We start from the raw sequence: 16,364 nt of genomic DNA on the forward strand, positions 1-16,364 counted from the left end.
GGTGCCCAAAACTGCACACAGTACTCCAGCTGCAGCCTCACCAATGCCCTATACAGCCGCAGCAAGACCTCCCTACTTTTATATTCAATCCCCCTCGCTATAAAGGCCAGCATCCCATTCGCCTTCCTGACCACCTGCTGCACCTGCAAGCTGGGTTTTTGCGACTCATGCACAAGGACCCCGAGGTCCCTCTGCACCGTTGCATGCTGCAGTTTTTCGCCACGTAAGTAATAGTCCTTCCTACCATTATTCCTACCAAAGTGGACCACTTCACACTTGCCAACATTAAATTCCATTTGCCAGTTCCTGGCCCATTCGCCCAGCCTATCTAGATCCTTCTGCAGACTTTCCACACCCTCCGCGCAATTTGCCGTTCCATCAATCTTGGTGTCATCAGCAAATTTCGACACCATACACTCGGTTCCCTCCTCCAGATCATCTATATAAATGGTAAATAGCTGAGGCCCTAGCACCGACCCCTGGGGCACTCCACTAGTCAGCAACCGCCAATCCGAATAGCACCCATTAACCCCCACTCTCTGCCTCCTATTTGACAGCCAATCCTCTATCCACGCTAACACCCTACCCCCAACTCCATGCCCCCTGACCTTCTGCAATAACCTCTTGTGCGGCACCTTATCAAACGCCTTCTGAAAATCAAGAAAGACCACATCCACCGGCTCTCCTCTATCCACCGCCCTAGACACATCCTCATAGAACTCCAATAAATTCGTCAGACACGACTTCCCCTGAACGAAACTGTGCTGTGTCTGCTCTATCAAACAATTCTCCTCAAGATGCCTCGCTATTTTCTCCTTGATTACAGATTCTAACATTTTACCTACAACAGATGTTAAACTAACCGGCCTATGATTCCCTGCCTTTTGCCTGGCACCCTTCTTAAACAACGGCGTAACATTAGCCATTTTCCAATCTTCCGGCACTTCCCCGGAATCCAGCGATGTTTGGAAAATAATCACCAAGGTATCCACTATCGCCTCCACCATTTCTTTCAGAACCCTTGGATGCATTCCATCCGGTCCTGGGGACTTGTCCACAATCAGCCCCTCCAGTCTGTCGAGCACCGCCTCTCTAGTAACAATAATGTCATTCAGGCCCTCCACGCCTACCATCTTTCGCTAACACCCGGCAAATTATTCACGTCCTCCTCCGTGAAGACCGAAACAAAAAAGTTATTCAAGGCCTCAGCCATTTCCCCATCCCCTCCCACTAAATCCCCCCTCCCATCCTCTAAGGGTCCAACGTTCACCCTAGCCAGCCTCTTCCTTTTTATATATTTATAAAAACTCTTACTATCCTTTTTTATATTAAGCGCTAGCCCAGCTTCATAGTTTCTCCTACCCTTCTTTATCAACTTCTTCGTCATTCTTTGTTGATATTTAAACCTCTCCCAATCCTCTTCTCGCCCACTACTCTTAGCTACTCTAAACGCATCCGCTTTTAATTTAATACTCTCCTTTATCTCCTTCGTTATCCACGGCTGATTACCTCTCCTCCTACGATCCTTTTTAACCATCGGAATAAATTTCTGCTGAGCACCAAGAAAGATCTCCTTAAAGATCCTCCACTGTTCCTCAGCAGACCTACCTTCCAACACACTCCTCCAATCTACATTCACCAATTCCTCTCTCATCCTATCGGGTCCCACACACACTGACTCTCACTGGGGTACGGGTCCCACACACACTGACTCTCACTGGGGTACGGGTCCCACACACACTGACTCTCACTGGGGTACGGGTCCCACACACACTGACTCTCACTGGGGTACGGCTCCCACACACACTGACTCTCACTGGGGTACGGGTCCCACACACACTGACTCTCACTGGGGTACGGGTCCCACACACACTGACTCTCACTGGGGTACGGGTCCCACACACACTGACTCTCACTGGGGTACGGCTCCCACACACACTGACTCTCACTGGGGTACGGGTCCCACACACACTGACTCTCACTGGGGTACAGGTCCCACACACACTGACTCTCACTGGGGTACGGCTCCCACACACACTGACTCTCACTGGGGTACGGCTCCCACACACACTGACTCTCACTGGGGTACGGCTCCCACACACACTGACTCTCACTGGGGTACGGGTCCCACACACACTGACTCTCACTGGGGTACGGGTTGATTTGGAAATATCTCCCTGTTCCTTCGCTGTCTCTGGGTCAATCTCCTAGAACTCCCTGTTTAACAGCACCATGGATTTACCTACAACAAAGGGACTGTAGCGATTTAAGACGGTGGCTACCCAAAGGTAGCTGGGGATGGGCATTCAATACTGCTGTAGCCAACACCCACATCCTATAAATAAATCATCAATTTGTACCAGTTAAGAATGGTCATGACTGCAGTATTTAGACACAGCTTTAAACATTCTGTGCATGAAATAGTGAAATAAAATGAAAAGGGAAATTTAAAAGAACTTCTAAAAATGCATAAGTATAGAATGAGAAAAGAAATAAAATCATTCTTCCTTACCCAGTACTCTTCCTGGATCTTGGGGTCAATTCCTCACATGGAAAGCAATCCAATTCGGGCTGGAAACCCCAGGGTCATTCCTCTCACTCTCTCTGTCACTTCCTCTCTATGGTTCTATCTATCTTTTTTATCCAACTCTGATTTTGTTGCTCTGACTTTCTCTCTTCATTTCTGCACTTTCTTTCCCTCCCTATCTCTCAACCTGTCCCTGTATCTTTCCCCCCATTTTGCTCTCTGTCAGTCTCTCTGTCTATCTCACTATCTTTCCCTCTCCCCATCCCTCATTCCTTCCTTCTTCTGTCCATTTCTTTCTCTCTCTTTCTGCCCCTCTCACTTCTTGCCTTTCTGTCTCACTCTCTATCTCTCCACGCCTGTCCCACACAAACTCCCTCTTGCTCCTCTGCCTGTCTCTATATATTTCTGGCTGTCTCTCAATGTCTCCGTCTCTCTTTCTCCCTCCCCCTCTTCTTCTCTTGAGGTTGTCTATTCGATCTCTGACCATTTCCTTTCATTCTTGTCCTGTGGTTACCTGAAACATATATTGTAATCGACCAGCAAACAGAAAGATCAGGGAGGTAGGCTGTGGGTTTCCGTTAACATGGCAGTTGTTGATTACTGAGTGTGAAAGGTTCACTCACTTTTAGGTTGCTGGGAGTTCTTGCAATGGCAGCAAGGCTCGTTCTTTTCACTTGCTGCCTGAAGAAATGTTCATGTTCAGCACCATCACTAAGAGGATAATAACATTGAGAGCTGTTGTTAGTCACAATCCTGGTGTGACCATGGAAAAGGCGTCAGAATGATGTCAGGAGGTTAGCAATCTGACAAGTGGTTAGCTTTGGGCACAGAGTGTAGGCGGGCACTCTGACAAATCTGTCCCGATGGCAGACAGCAACTCACCCTCAGCCGTGTCAATGGGAGGAAAAGGAAAGGTGACAGAATTGGTTCTTCAGAGGGGATACTGAGCCAATAGCGGAGACACTGTCAGGGAGATGTACACCATGACAAGTGGAAGAGTCACTGTGGAACAAACCATTCAGCCCAGTCAACCCTCGTCAGAAGAGTGACATCTGGGTCCACAACCAGAGGAACAAGGCAAGCTTACTCTGATACCAGCTGTGACTCTCTGGATAACACTGGTGTCACCCTCCTGTATTCCACAATCACCATGCCCCACATTGAGAAAACCATGCATTAAAATCACACATCAGAAAAGTAATCCCATGATCTAGGCTGGCATTTCTGGTGTCAGTGCTGAGGGAGTGCCACATTGTCAGAGGGTCAGTGCTGAGGGAGTGCCGCACTGTCAGAGGGTCAGTGCTGAGGGAGTGCCGCACTGTCAGAGGGTCAGTGCTGAGGGAGTGCCGCACTGTCAGAGGGTCAGTGCTGAGGGAGTGCCGCACTGTCAGAGGGTCAGTGCTGAGGGAGTGCCGCACTGTGAGAGGGTCAGTACTGAGGGAGTGCCGCACTGTCAGAGGGTCAGTGCTGAGGGAGTGCCGCACTGTCAGAGGGTCAGTGCTGAGGGAGTGCCGCACTGTCAGAGGGTCAGTGCTGAGGGAGCGCCGCACTGTCAGAGGGTCAGTGCTGAGGGAGTGCTGCACTGTCAAGAGGGTCAGTGCTGAGGGAGTGCCGCACTGTCAGAGGGTCAGTGCTGAGGGAGCACCGCACTGTTAGAGGGTCAGTGCTGAGGGAGTGCCGCACTGTCAGTGGGAGCTGCCTTTCACTGAAGTCCTGTCTCTTCTCTAATTCACATTAACAATCCCATTGTTTTATCAGCAACTGTGAAGATCCTGGAGAGAACCGAAGTTAAACGGTTGGCTGGAGCTCAGTCTGTGAGCGGACCACATTCTGTGAAAAATACAAGGAGCCTCACTGGCAAAGGATTCATCGGTGTGTATTTTATTCATTTATCTTTCAATGGGTGATCTTTTTGGTCATTTTAAGGCTGTAATAATATTAGTAAAGTTCACTGGCATCAATAAAGCCTGTCAGAACAGTAGAGTTTATTAATTGTAACCTAATTAAATACAAGGAGATTAATGATCACACAATACAGATGGCAGGTACAGTGATTGGAAGATATTGCAGCTTCTCGATCCCACAGTGATCCAGATAAACACTTCTGCAGTAAGTATCTGCTGAGCTACACACAGTCACACAAAGAGAGGGGAAAGCAGAGCGGATACTCTGTCCCAGGAGGTGGACACAACCCTCAGGATAGGGTCTTTGGATTTGGTCAGTGGTCAGACCGTGACTGTGAGTACAGGATCCCAGAGGGCCGGAGTCTGAGATTCTGCAATTGTCCAACAGCTTTGGTGTTCTGTCAGCTTGTTTGGATGAGTGGGGGCTACAGGGTGGGTGAACCGATGTAGTGGTAATAGGAGGCAATATTGTGAAGGCGACTGACTCTCTTCTCTGCAGTTGTGTCCGTGCATGTCTATATGTGTGTGTGTGTATATGTTTGTGTGTGGGTTTTTGTGTGCATGAGTGTGTGTGTGCTTGTATGTGTGTGTGCAGCTATATATGTGTGTATGTGTGTGTGTGCAGGTATGTACATGTGCGAGTGTGTGTGTGTGTGCGTGTGATTGTATGTGTGTGTGTGCGAGTATGTACATGTGCGAGTGTGTGTGTGTGCGTGTATGTGCGTGTGTGTGCAGGTCTGTACGTGTTTGTGTATGTGTGTGTGTGCAAGTCCGTATGCATTTGTGTATGTGCGTGTGTGAGTGTATGTATGTGTGTGTGTGTGCAGGCCTGTATGTGTTTCTGTATGTGTGTGTGAGTGTATGTATGTGTGTGTGTGCAGGCCTGTACGTGTTTGTGTGTGTGTGTGTGTGTGTGTGTGTGTGTGTGTGTGTGTGTGTGTGTTGTTATAACCTGGGTCAGAAACTCCAAGGTGTTTTACAAAGTCAGCCTAGACCATAGGTTTTGCATTTTGAATTTGGTGCAGGAAGCATGAGATGTTTCACTCCAGGTACGATTCAAGTGAGCCACTAGGGAGCTTTTATCAAACAAAGTTTATTTAAGAACACAGTTAACATATAATAAGAATATTAGCATAAACTTTTACCAATTGCAAAAAGACATGATATAGTACAAACCTTAACAGCTAAGTATACTGTTCCAAATTAAACAAATCCCACAAACATACACCCATTCTAGGCTTAACACAGAAAGCAAGTAGACTCATGTGATGCTGGATTTTGCAACTTTGCAACACCTGCTGTGAATTAGTCCTTTGAAATGTTGGACTAAAACTGAGACTCTCCAGACCAGAATTTCCAGCACACCTTGAGACACTGCTTGCTTCTAGTTTTAGCTGTACCTTACAGACAGCAGAATTTTCATTCCAGAGAGAGGCAGAGAACACTGCTTCCATTCTGCAGGCCACACGGCTTCTGCCAAAATGAAATCAAAAAACCTTTCCTGCTGTGAAAAAAAAACTGCCCCAAGGTGCCACGTGACCTGTCAATCAGGCTCCACTCAACAATTCCAAAAGGGTCATAAACCTCCAGGACACTGCATTAGACCCAGATTAAAAATAAACATTGCTTCAATCACCCTGCTTCAGTAATAATTGGTACAGACCGGTACAGTGCTAAAATAAACTACCAGGCCTGTTTTAAAAACTGCATAGGTTTAAGGTGAGAGGGGAGAGATACAAAAGGGATCAGAGGGGCAATTCTTTCACACAGAGGGTGGTGAGTGTCTGGAACAAGCTGCCAGAGGCAGTAGTGGAGGTGGGTTCAATTTTGACTTTTAAAAAGCATTTAGACAGTTACATGGGTATGATGGGTATAGAGGGATATGGACCAAATGTGGGCAATTGGAATTAGCTTACTGAAAACTGGGTGGCGTGGACAAGTTAGGCAAAAGGGCCTGTTTCCATGCTGTAAACCTCCTATGAGGTTTAAAGTCCAAAGATGTGTGAGTTAGGTTGATTGGCCATGCTAGAAATTGCCTCTTAGAGTCCTGAGATACTTAGGTTAGAGGGATTAGTGGGTATGTAGGTAGGGATATGGGGGTAGGGCCTGGGTGGGATTGTGGTCGGTGCAGACTCGATGGGCCAAATGGCCTCTTTCTGCACTTTATGGATTTTATGATTCTAAATGTAATTAAAATACATTTCTTAAAGGCACAGTAGCATCACTCTGTGCGTGTGTGTGTGTGTGTGTGTGTGTGTGTGTATGCACATGCATGTGTATGTAGCATGGATAAGATGGGACACCAGAGAGCAGCATGAATAAAAATTTGCATTCGAAGATAAATGGGTGAATAAACTAGGATTGTTTTCACTGGAAGGACTGAGGCTGAGGGGAAACCTGATAAAGTCTGCAAAATTATAAGAGGCACAGACAGGGTGGATAGTCAGAGGCTTTTTCCCAGGATGGAAGTGTCAATTCCAAGGGGGCACAGACTCAGGGCGAGAGGGGAAAAGTTTAAGGGAGATGTTTTGGGGAAGTTTTTCACACAGAGAGTGGTGGGTGCCTGGAACGCGCTGCCAGAGGAGGCGGTGGAAGCAGGCACATTAGCAACATTTAAGAGGCATCTGGATGGGTGCATGGATAGGGAGGGAGTAGAGGGATACGGACCGAGTAAGGAGATTTTTTTAAAATTTTACCTGGAGCATCATGATCAGCAGAGGCTTGGAGCCTGTTCCTGTACTGTCCTTGTGTTTGTTCTTTGTCAATAATTGATCTCAGAGTAAAGGCAATCTGAGGTAGCAGTAACCACAATATAACTGAATATTACACCCAGTTTGAAAGGGAGAAAGGTGGGTCTGAGATCAGTGGTTTAAAAAAAACTTAAATAAGGGCAGCTCTGTGTGCAGGAAATCGGTGATACTGCAGTGAGCTGGAATATTAGACTAGTATACAGATCCACAAGAGAAGTGGCAATATTTAAAGGATTATTTGAGAATGCTGTGAATATATTCCTACTATAAAGAAAAAATCTAAGGGGCAGGTCACATTCCAGGTTTAGCCAAAGAAATTAAAGAAAGCATCAAACTTAAGAAAAACATATACCTGTACAAAGCTAGTGGCAGGTCAGATGATTGGCTGGAAAATAAAGAATGGCAGAAAACGGCTAAAAGAATAATCGGGGGAAAAAAATAGAGTTTTAGAGGAAACTGGCTAGAATGTGAGAGCAGGTAGCAAGACAGGTATTTAAACTTCAACAGAATAAAGTGAGAATGGGCCTCCTGGGAGCACAACTGGGAGTTAATAGCTGACAGTAAGGAAATAGTAGATGAAATGAACAAATATTTTTGCTTCTGTCTTCACTACAGAGGTACAGAAACATTCCAGTAAAAACTGTAAATCAGGAGGTGAGAGGAACTTACTGAAATTACGATCACGATGGAAACAGTGTTAAGCAAACTGATGGAGCTCAGTAGTAGCAGTGTGTGCTATCTACAAATTCACCAAAGGTCCTTTAGGGAGCAGCTTTCAACCCCACAATCACTTCCATCCAGAGCCTCAGGGATCAGTGCTGGGCCCACTGTTATTTGTCATTTATATTGATGATTTGGATGAGAATTTAGGTGGTATGGTTAGTAAGTTTGCAGATGACACCAAGATTGGTGGCATAGTGGACAGTGAAGAAGGTTATCGAGAATTACAGCGGGATCTTGATCAATTGGGCCAGTGGGCTGACGAATGGTAGATAGAGTTTAATTTAGATAAATGCGAGGTGATGCATTTTGGTAGATTGAACCAGGGCAGGACTTACTCAGTTAATGATAGGGTATTGGGGAGAGTTACAGAACAAAGAGAGGTACACATATATAGCTCCTTGAAAATGGAGTCACAGGTGGACAGAGGTGTCTCCTTAGTGAAGGTGGCACTCGGCACGCTTGGTTTCATCGGTCAGACAATTGAATACAGGAGTTGGGACGTCTTGTTGAAGTTGTACAAGACATTGGTAAGGCCACACTTGGAATACTGTGTACAGTTCTGGTCACCCTATTATAGAAAGGATATTATTAAACTAGAAAGAGTGCAGAAAAGATTTACTCGGATGCTCCCAGGACTTGATGGATTGAGTTATAAGGAGAGGCTGGATAGACTGGGACTTTTTTCTCTGGAGCGGAGGAGGCTGAGGGGTGATCTTATAGAGGTCTATAAAATAATGAGGGGCACAGATCAGCTAGATAGTCATTATCTTTTCCCCAAGGTCAGGGAGTATGCAAGTATGCATAAATGGGTCTTTTCCTGATTGGTAGGATGAGATGAGAGGAGTTGACAGGGAGCTGTGCTGGGCCCTCAGATTTTTAGTTTATGTTGGTGATTTTGAGGTCACTCTTGCTTTTGGAGATCACTGGCAGGGGTTCAGGTCCCGGTGGAACCTGGGGCTCGCGAGTCTCGTCAGCGTGATGGCAATTTCTCATTCTCTCCATCCTCGCCAGTGATGTAATCAGGATCACATCCAGAATAGGCGAGAACTGGATTTACATTCATTTAAATGAATTTAAATACAATTAATCACACCCCTCGCCATACAGCACCCCCCCTCAGTAAATAACCGTATCTCACTGAGGGAAAGTCACATCAGCCAAGTTTACTGCAGGTTCACCCAGACGTGACCCTGTCAAAAAGATCCCTCTGGGTGAGTGCAGCCTCTGGAGGAGAGGGATATGGCCAGGCAGTATACCCGGGAATACCCCTTGGCACAGCTGGTTGGTGCTTCCAACAGTGCCAACTCTGCAGCACCAACCTCTGCCATGACTCACAAGAAGTTATTATGCAGGTACAGCATGTAACCAAGCAGATTAAAGGAACAGTGGGTGAGATACTCCGGCCTCACAGCCGCGTGTTTCCCACCAGTGGGAGGTGGGGTGTTGTTTGCCCGAGGCAGGATTCTCTGCTCCCACTGCTGTCAATATAAATTCCCATTGATGTCACCCCATGCTGGTGGGAACCCGCGGGAGGGGGTCTGCTGCCAGTGGGACCAGAGAGCCCTGCCGCTGTAAAGAGTTGGAGAATTCTGGCTGCTACCCTTTATTACGAGGGTAATTGAACATAAAAGTAAAGATGTGATGTTTCTGTTATACGCAGCATAGCTTCATAAGCTATAGAAGCAGAGTGAGGCCATTCGGCCCATCGAGTCCACTCCGCCATTTGATCATGGTTAATATGTTCCTCATTCCCATTTCGCCTTCGCCCCATAACCCTTCAACCCATTACCAATTAAAAATCTGTCTAACTCCTCCTTACATTTACTCGCTATCCCAGCATCCATCGCACTTTGGGGGAATGAATTCCACAGATTCACAACCCTTTGGGAGAAGACATTCCTCCTCCAACTCTGTTTTAAATTTGCTGCCCCTTATCCTCAGACTGTGACCTCTCGTCCCAGAATGTCCCCCAGGAGGAAGCCTCTGCGTCCCGTCCACTTTATCCAGACCTTTCATCATCTTGGAAACCTCAATTTGATCTCCCCTCATCCTTCTAAATTCCAGAGACTATCGGCCTAAACTGTTCAATGTCCCTTCACAGGACAAACCTCTCATCTCAGGGATCAATCTAGTGAACCTAATTTGTGAGATCACATCTTGAATACTGTCTGCCGTTTTGGTCTCTTTATTTAAGGAGGGGTGTAAATGTGTTGGAGGTGGTTAGGAGGAGGTTTATTAGATTGATACCTGGAATGGGTGGGCTGTCTGTGAGGAAAGGTTGGACAGGCTAGGCTTGTTTCCACTGGAGTTTAGAAAAGTGAGGGGTCACTTGATTGAAGTTTATAAGATGTTGAACAGTCCTGACAGGGTGGATGTGGAGAGGATGTTTCCTTCTGTGGGTGCACCCTGAACCAGGGGGCACTGTTTAAAATTAGGGAGCACCCTTTCAGAACAGAGATGAGAATATTTTTCTTCCCGAGAGTTGTGAGACTTTGGAACCTCTGCCTCAGATGGGGGTGGAGGCAGGGTTGCTGAGTATCTTTAACACAGAGGGCGATAGATTCTTGTTAAGCAAGTGAGTCAAAGGTTATCGAGGGGAGATGGGAATGTGGAACTCCAAACACAAACTGACCAGTCACGATCTTATCAAATGGTAGAGCTGACTCATGGGGTTGAGTAGGTGACTTCTGCTCCTAATTTGCACATCTGTATTATCTGAAGAAGAATTGTGGAACTTTGGGCAATACATCAGAGACAATATTTAGATTTCAGCTGATGTCACAACATTAATTGATGTGGTATTATCACATTACAGCTTGTGGAGCTCACTGAATGAAAATTAGCTGCTACGTTCCCATGGGCGGCACGTTAGCACAGTGGTTAGCACTGCTGCTTCATAGCTCCAGGGACCCAGGTTCAATTCCCAGCTTGGGTCACTGTCTGTGCAGAGTCTGCACATTCTCCTCGTGTCTGTGCGGGTTTCCTCCGGGTGCTCGGGTTTCCTCCCACAGTCCAAAGATGTGCGAGTTAGGTTGGTTGGCTGTGATAAAATTGCCCCTTAACGTTCTGAGATGCGTAGGTTAGAGGGATTAGCGGGTAAATGTGTAGGGATATGGGATTAGGGCTTGATTGGGATTGTGGTTGGTGCAGACACGATGGGCCGAATGGCCTCTTTCTGCACTGTAGGGATTCTATGTTCTACGTTTCTATGTAAACGTAACAACACTTCGAATCAATGTCATTGAGTGTAAATTGCTTTGGGCAAGTTGTGGCTATCAGTGGCATGGCGGCAGAGACCCGCGATCGATTCCTGCCTTTGGTGACTGTGTGGAGTTTGCCAGTTCTCCCTATGTCTGTGTGGGTTTCCTCCGGGTGCTCCGGTTTCCTCCCACAGCCCAAAGATGTGTAGGTTAGATGGATTGGCCACCTCTTTCAGAGAGTCAGTGCAGTCTCGAAGGGCCAACTGGCCTTCTTCCACACTGTAAAAAATCTATAGATTCTTCAAGAACTATCCCTAAGTTAGCACCAGCACCTTCGGCAAAGGGAAAAATGTGGAGAAAGATTGCAGTTTTGAAATTGAAAATATTATTTCGCCCTCAGAAAGTTAAACCGAGAGCTCTGTCTGATTTCACTAGGTGGAAGTTGGGAAATGAACCCAACCCCTTTTGATTCATATCACCACGAACTTCGTACGTTTGTAAGATGAAAGGTTGATGTGACACGAGATAGCCACTGTCCTGAGTAATGTTTCCACAGGATGTGGGTTCAGTGAGCTGAGAGATTGCCTATACTTAGTGTATGACTCTATAAGCTGCCCCTCAGTTCTTTGTTCAGGCTGGACTGACACACACATTATAAAATGGCAGAGGAGAACATTCGCCCATTTTCTCTGTGCGGGCTCTCCAAATGAGCAACTTACCGAGTGCCCCAATAAGCTGGTAACACAGCACATTCTTCCTATTCAAATAACAATTCCATTCTCTGTTGTAAGTCTTGATTGAATTTGTCTCCACCACACACTCAGGCAGAGAATTCCAGACCCAAACTACTTACTGTTTGAAAAGGTTTCTGCTCATGTCGCTTTTGCTTCTTTTATTAATTATTTTAAGTCTGTGCCCTCTCATTCTCGATCCTTTCACGAGCGGGAACAGTTTCTCTCTGTCTACTCTGTTTAGACCCCTCATGATTTTGAACATCTCTATTAAATCTCCTCTCAGCTTTTCTTCTCCAAGGAGAACAGTCCCAACCTCTCCAATGCATCTTCAGAACTGAAGTTCCATATCGCTGGGATTATTCTCATGAAACCTTTCTGCTCTCTCTCTCTCTCTCTAATATCTTCAAATCCTTCCTAAAGTGTGGCACCCAGAGCTGGACACAATACTCCAGTTAAGAACAGACTAATGTCTGAAGCAAATTCAATATAACCTCCTTTCGCTTGTACTTGCTGCCCCTATTACTAAAGCGAGGGAAATTGCTTTATTAACTCATGCCTTCTACACACATGAACCGAGTTTGCATCACTGTCAGAGATCTTCGCTAACTATTATTTAATGAACAAAAGACTTTAAAATGATTGAAGTCATGGTTGACTCAAATAAAAAAACTATTTGACATTCAGTACAGCTCGTCATCTCTGAAGAGAGATTAATGACTGCTCTGACTGCCATTCAGTCAGATCCTGAGAAAGACAGAGGAAACATCCCGAGTCCTTGTTCATTGTGGCCGGGGACTTGTCAGGCCAAGCTCAAGAGTGTCCTACCAAGTTACCACCAACATGTCTCCTGTTCCACCAGAGGTCCAACCATCCTAGACCACTGCTACCGCTCTATCGCCCACCCATACTTTGGCAAGTCGGACCACAAGGTGTGTTCCTGCTCCCGGCTTACAAACAAAAACTGAAGTGGGAAAATCCGTCAAAGAAAGTTGTGCAAATTTGGTCTGAGGAATCGGATGATCTCCTACGGGGCTGCATGGAGTTAGTGGATTGGTCAGTAATTAAAAACTCTGGGAGCAGCCTGAACGAGAACACCGCTACAGTAACTGACTTCAGTGTGTAGAAGGCAGTGTTCCAAAGAAGCAAATCCACGTGTTTCCCAATCAGAAACCATGGATGAACAGGGATATCCACTGCTTGCTGAAGTCCAGGTCTGAGGCATTCAAGTCCGGTGACACTGACCGATACAAGAAAGCCAGAAATGATCTAAGGAGATGCCTAATGACAGTCCTGGACCAAGCGAGAGTCCCAGGCCAGCCACACAGACCCCCACTGACCAAGGCAAAGTTTGTAAGACATACAAGATGAAGGCATGTAAAATCGCTGGCTCCAGCGCACCCCTCCCTGATGAACATTCAACGCCTGTTCTGAGCAAGAGGTCAACGAGAGCATGCCCCCCATCCTGGAAGCCTCAGATGAACCTGTATCTGGGGTCACCACTGCAGGTGAAAGAGCAGCCTTCTCAAAGGTCAGCCCATGGAAAGCGACTGGTCGGGATCAGGTACCCGGACAAACACAAGTATTGTTTCTTGCGTGCTTTACAGGCAAAGTATACCGTTCATAGAGAAGGAAATGAGAGAGTGCAGAATGTAGTGTTACAGTCATAGCCAGGGTGCAGAGAAATATCAACTTAATGCGAGGTAGGTCCATTCAAAAGTCTGACAGCAGCAGGGAAGAAACTGTTCTTGAGTTGGTTGATACGTGAACTCAGACTTTTGTATCTTTTTTCCGAAGGAAGAAGGTGGAAGAGAGAATGTCTGGGGTGAGTGGGGTCCTTAATTATCCTGGCTGCTTTGTCAAGGCAGCGGGAAGTGTAGATTGTGTCAATGGATAGGGGGCTGGTTTGTGTGATGAATTGGGCTACGTTCACAACCTTTTGGGTAGAGCAGGAGCCCATACCAAGCTGTGATCCAACCCGGAAGAATGCTTTCTATGGTGCATCTGTAAAAGTCGGTGAGAGTCGTAGTGGACATGCAGAATTTTCTTAGTCTTCTGAGAAAGTAAAGGCTTTTGTGAACTTTCTTAACTATAGTGTTGGCATGGGGGGGGACCAGGACAGGTTGTTGGTGATCTGGACACTTAAAAGCTTAAAGCTTTCAACGATTTCTACTTTGTTCCCATTGATGTAGACGGGGGTATGTTCCCCTTTACACCTCCTGAAGTCGATGGCAATCTCCTTCGTTTTGTTGACATTGAGGGAGAGATTATTGTTGCTGCACCAGTTCACCAGGTTCTCTCTCTCATTCCTGTTCTCTGTCTCGTCATTGTTCGAGATCTGACCCACCACGGTGGTGTTGTCAGCAAACTTGAAAATCGAGTTGGAGGGGAATTTAGCCACACGGTGATAGGTGTATAAGGAGTATAGAGAACAAAGAACAAAGAAAATTACAGCACAGGAACAGGCCCTTCGGCCCCTCCAAGCCTGCACCAATCGTGCTGCCCGACTGAACTAAAACCCCCTACCCTTCCGGGAACCATATCCCTCTATTCCCATCCTATTCATGTATTTGTCAAGACACCCCTTAAAAGTCACTCTGTATCTGCTTCCACTCCCTCCCCAGCAACGAGTTCCAGGTACCCACCACTCTCTGCATAAAAAATCTGCCTTGTACATCTCCTTTAAACCTTGCCCCTTGCACCTTAAACCTGTGCCCCCAGTAATTGACTCTTCCACCCTGGGAAAAAGCTTCTGACTATCCACTCTGTCCATGCCTCTCATAATCTTGTAGACTTCTATCAGGTCTCCTCTCAACCTCTGTTGCTCCAGTGAGAACAAACCGAGTTTTTCCAACCTCTCCTCATAGCTAATGCCCTCCATACCAGGGCAACATCCTGGTAAATCTTTTCTGTACCCTCTCCAAAGCCTCCACATCCTTCTGGTAGTGTGGTGACCAGAATTGAACACTATATTCCAAGTGCAGCTTAACTCAGGTTCTATAAAGCTGCAACATGACTTGCCAATTTTTAAACTCAATACCCCAGCCGATGAAGGCAAGCATGTTTAACACCAGGTTAAAGTCCAATGGATTTATTTGGTAGCAAAAGCCATGAGCTTTCGGAGCGCTGCTCCTTCATCAGGTAAGTGGGAGTTCTGTTCACAAACAGGGCATTTAAAAAACACAAACTCAATTTACAAAATAATGGTTGGAATGTGAGTCTTTACACATAATCAAGTCTTAAAGGTACAGAGAATGTGAGTGGAGAGAGGGTTAAGCACAGGTTAAAGAGATGTGTATTGTCTCCAGACAGTACAGTTAGTGAGATTTTACAAACCCAGGCAAGTTGTGGGGGTTACAGATAGTGCAACATGAACCCAAGATTCTGTTTGAGACCGTCCTCATGTGTGCGAAACTTGGCTATCAGTCTCTGCTCAGCGACTCTGCGCTGTCGTGTGTCGTGAAGGCCGCCTTGGAGAATGCTTACCCGAAGGTCAGAGGCCGAATGCCCGTGACCACTGAAGTGTTCGCCAACAGGAAGGGAACAGTCTTGCCTGGTGATTGTGGAGTGATGTTCATTCATCCGTTGTCGTAGCGTCTGCATGGTCTCCCCAATGTACCATGCTTCGGGACATCCTTTCCTGCAGCGCATCAGGTAGATAACGTTACCCGAGTTGTAAGAGTATTTACCGTGTACCTGGTGGATGGTATTCTCACGTGTGATGATGACATCCATGCCGATGATCCGGCATGTCTTGCAGAGGTTGCTGTGGCAAGGTTGTGTGGTGTTGTGGTCACTGTTCTCCTGAAGACTGGGTAGTTTGCTGTGGACAATGGTCTGTTTGAGGTTGAGCGGTTGTTTGAAGGCAAGAAGTGGAGGTGTGGGGATGGCCTTGGCAAGATGACTTGTTGAAAGCTCCGGAGAAGATGTCGTAGCCTCTCCGCTCCGGGGAAGTACTGGACGATGAAGGGTACTCTGTCCACCGTGTCCCATCTTTGTCTTCTGTGGAGATCGGTGCAGTTTTTCGCTGTGACGCATCAGAACTGTCGATCTATGAGTCGAGCGCCATATCCTGTTCTTATGAGGGCATCTTTCAGCATCTGGAGGTGTCTGTCATGATCCTCCTCATCTGAGCAGATCCTGTGTATACGGAGGGCTTGTCCGTACAACATGGCTTCTTTAACGTGTTTAGGGTGGAAGTTGGAGAAGTGGAGCATTGTGAGGTTATCCATGGGCTTGCAGTACAGTGAGGTGCTGAGGTGACTGTCCTTAATGGAGTTGTGTGTGTCCAAGAATGCAACCAACTCTGGGGAATAGTCCATGGTGAGTCTGATGTGGGATGGAACTTGTTGATATCATCATATAGTTGTTTCAGTGATTGTTCACCATGAGGCCAAAGGAAGAAAATGTCATCGATGTATCTAGTGTACAGCATCGGTTGAAGGTCCTGTGTGGTGTAGAAGTCTTGTTTGAACCTGTGCATGAAGATGTTGGCATATTGAGGTGCGAATTTGGTCCCCACGGCTGTT

General features: G+C 46.5%; 1 protein-coding gene across 1 annotated transcript in view; it reads left to right on the forward strand.

The window, feature by feature from the left end:
* Positions 1–4,355: 4,355 nt before the first annotated feature.
* The window catches only part of wdr81 (WD repeat domain 81), a 39,400-nt gene continuing 27,391 nt past the window's right edge, over positions 4,356–16,364 (forward strand). The window contains exon 1 of the mRNA XM_080210416.1: positions 4,356–4,399. The gene's annotated coding sequence lies outside the window, so the exon portion shown is untranslated. The remainder of the gene's footprint in view (positions 4,400–16,364) is intronic.

This window comes from Carcharhinus amblyrhynchos, chromosome 23, assembly GCF_965287045.1.
Source record: "Carcharhinus amblyrhynchos chromosome 23, sCarAmb.v2.hapA, whole genome shotgun sequence".
Taxonomy (NCBI): Eukaryota; Metazoa; Chordata; class Chondrichthyes; order Carcharhiniformes; family Carcharhinidae; genus Carcharhinus; species Carcharhinus amblyrhynchos.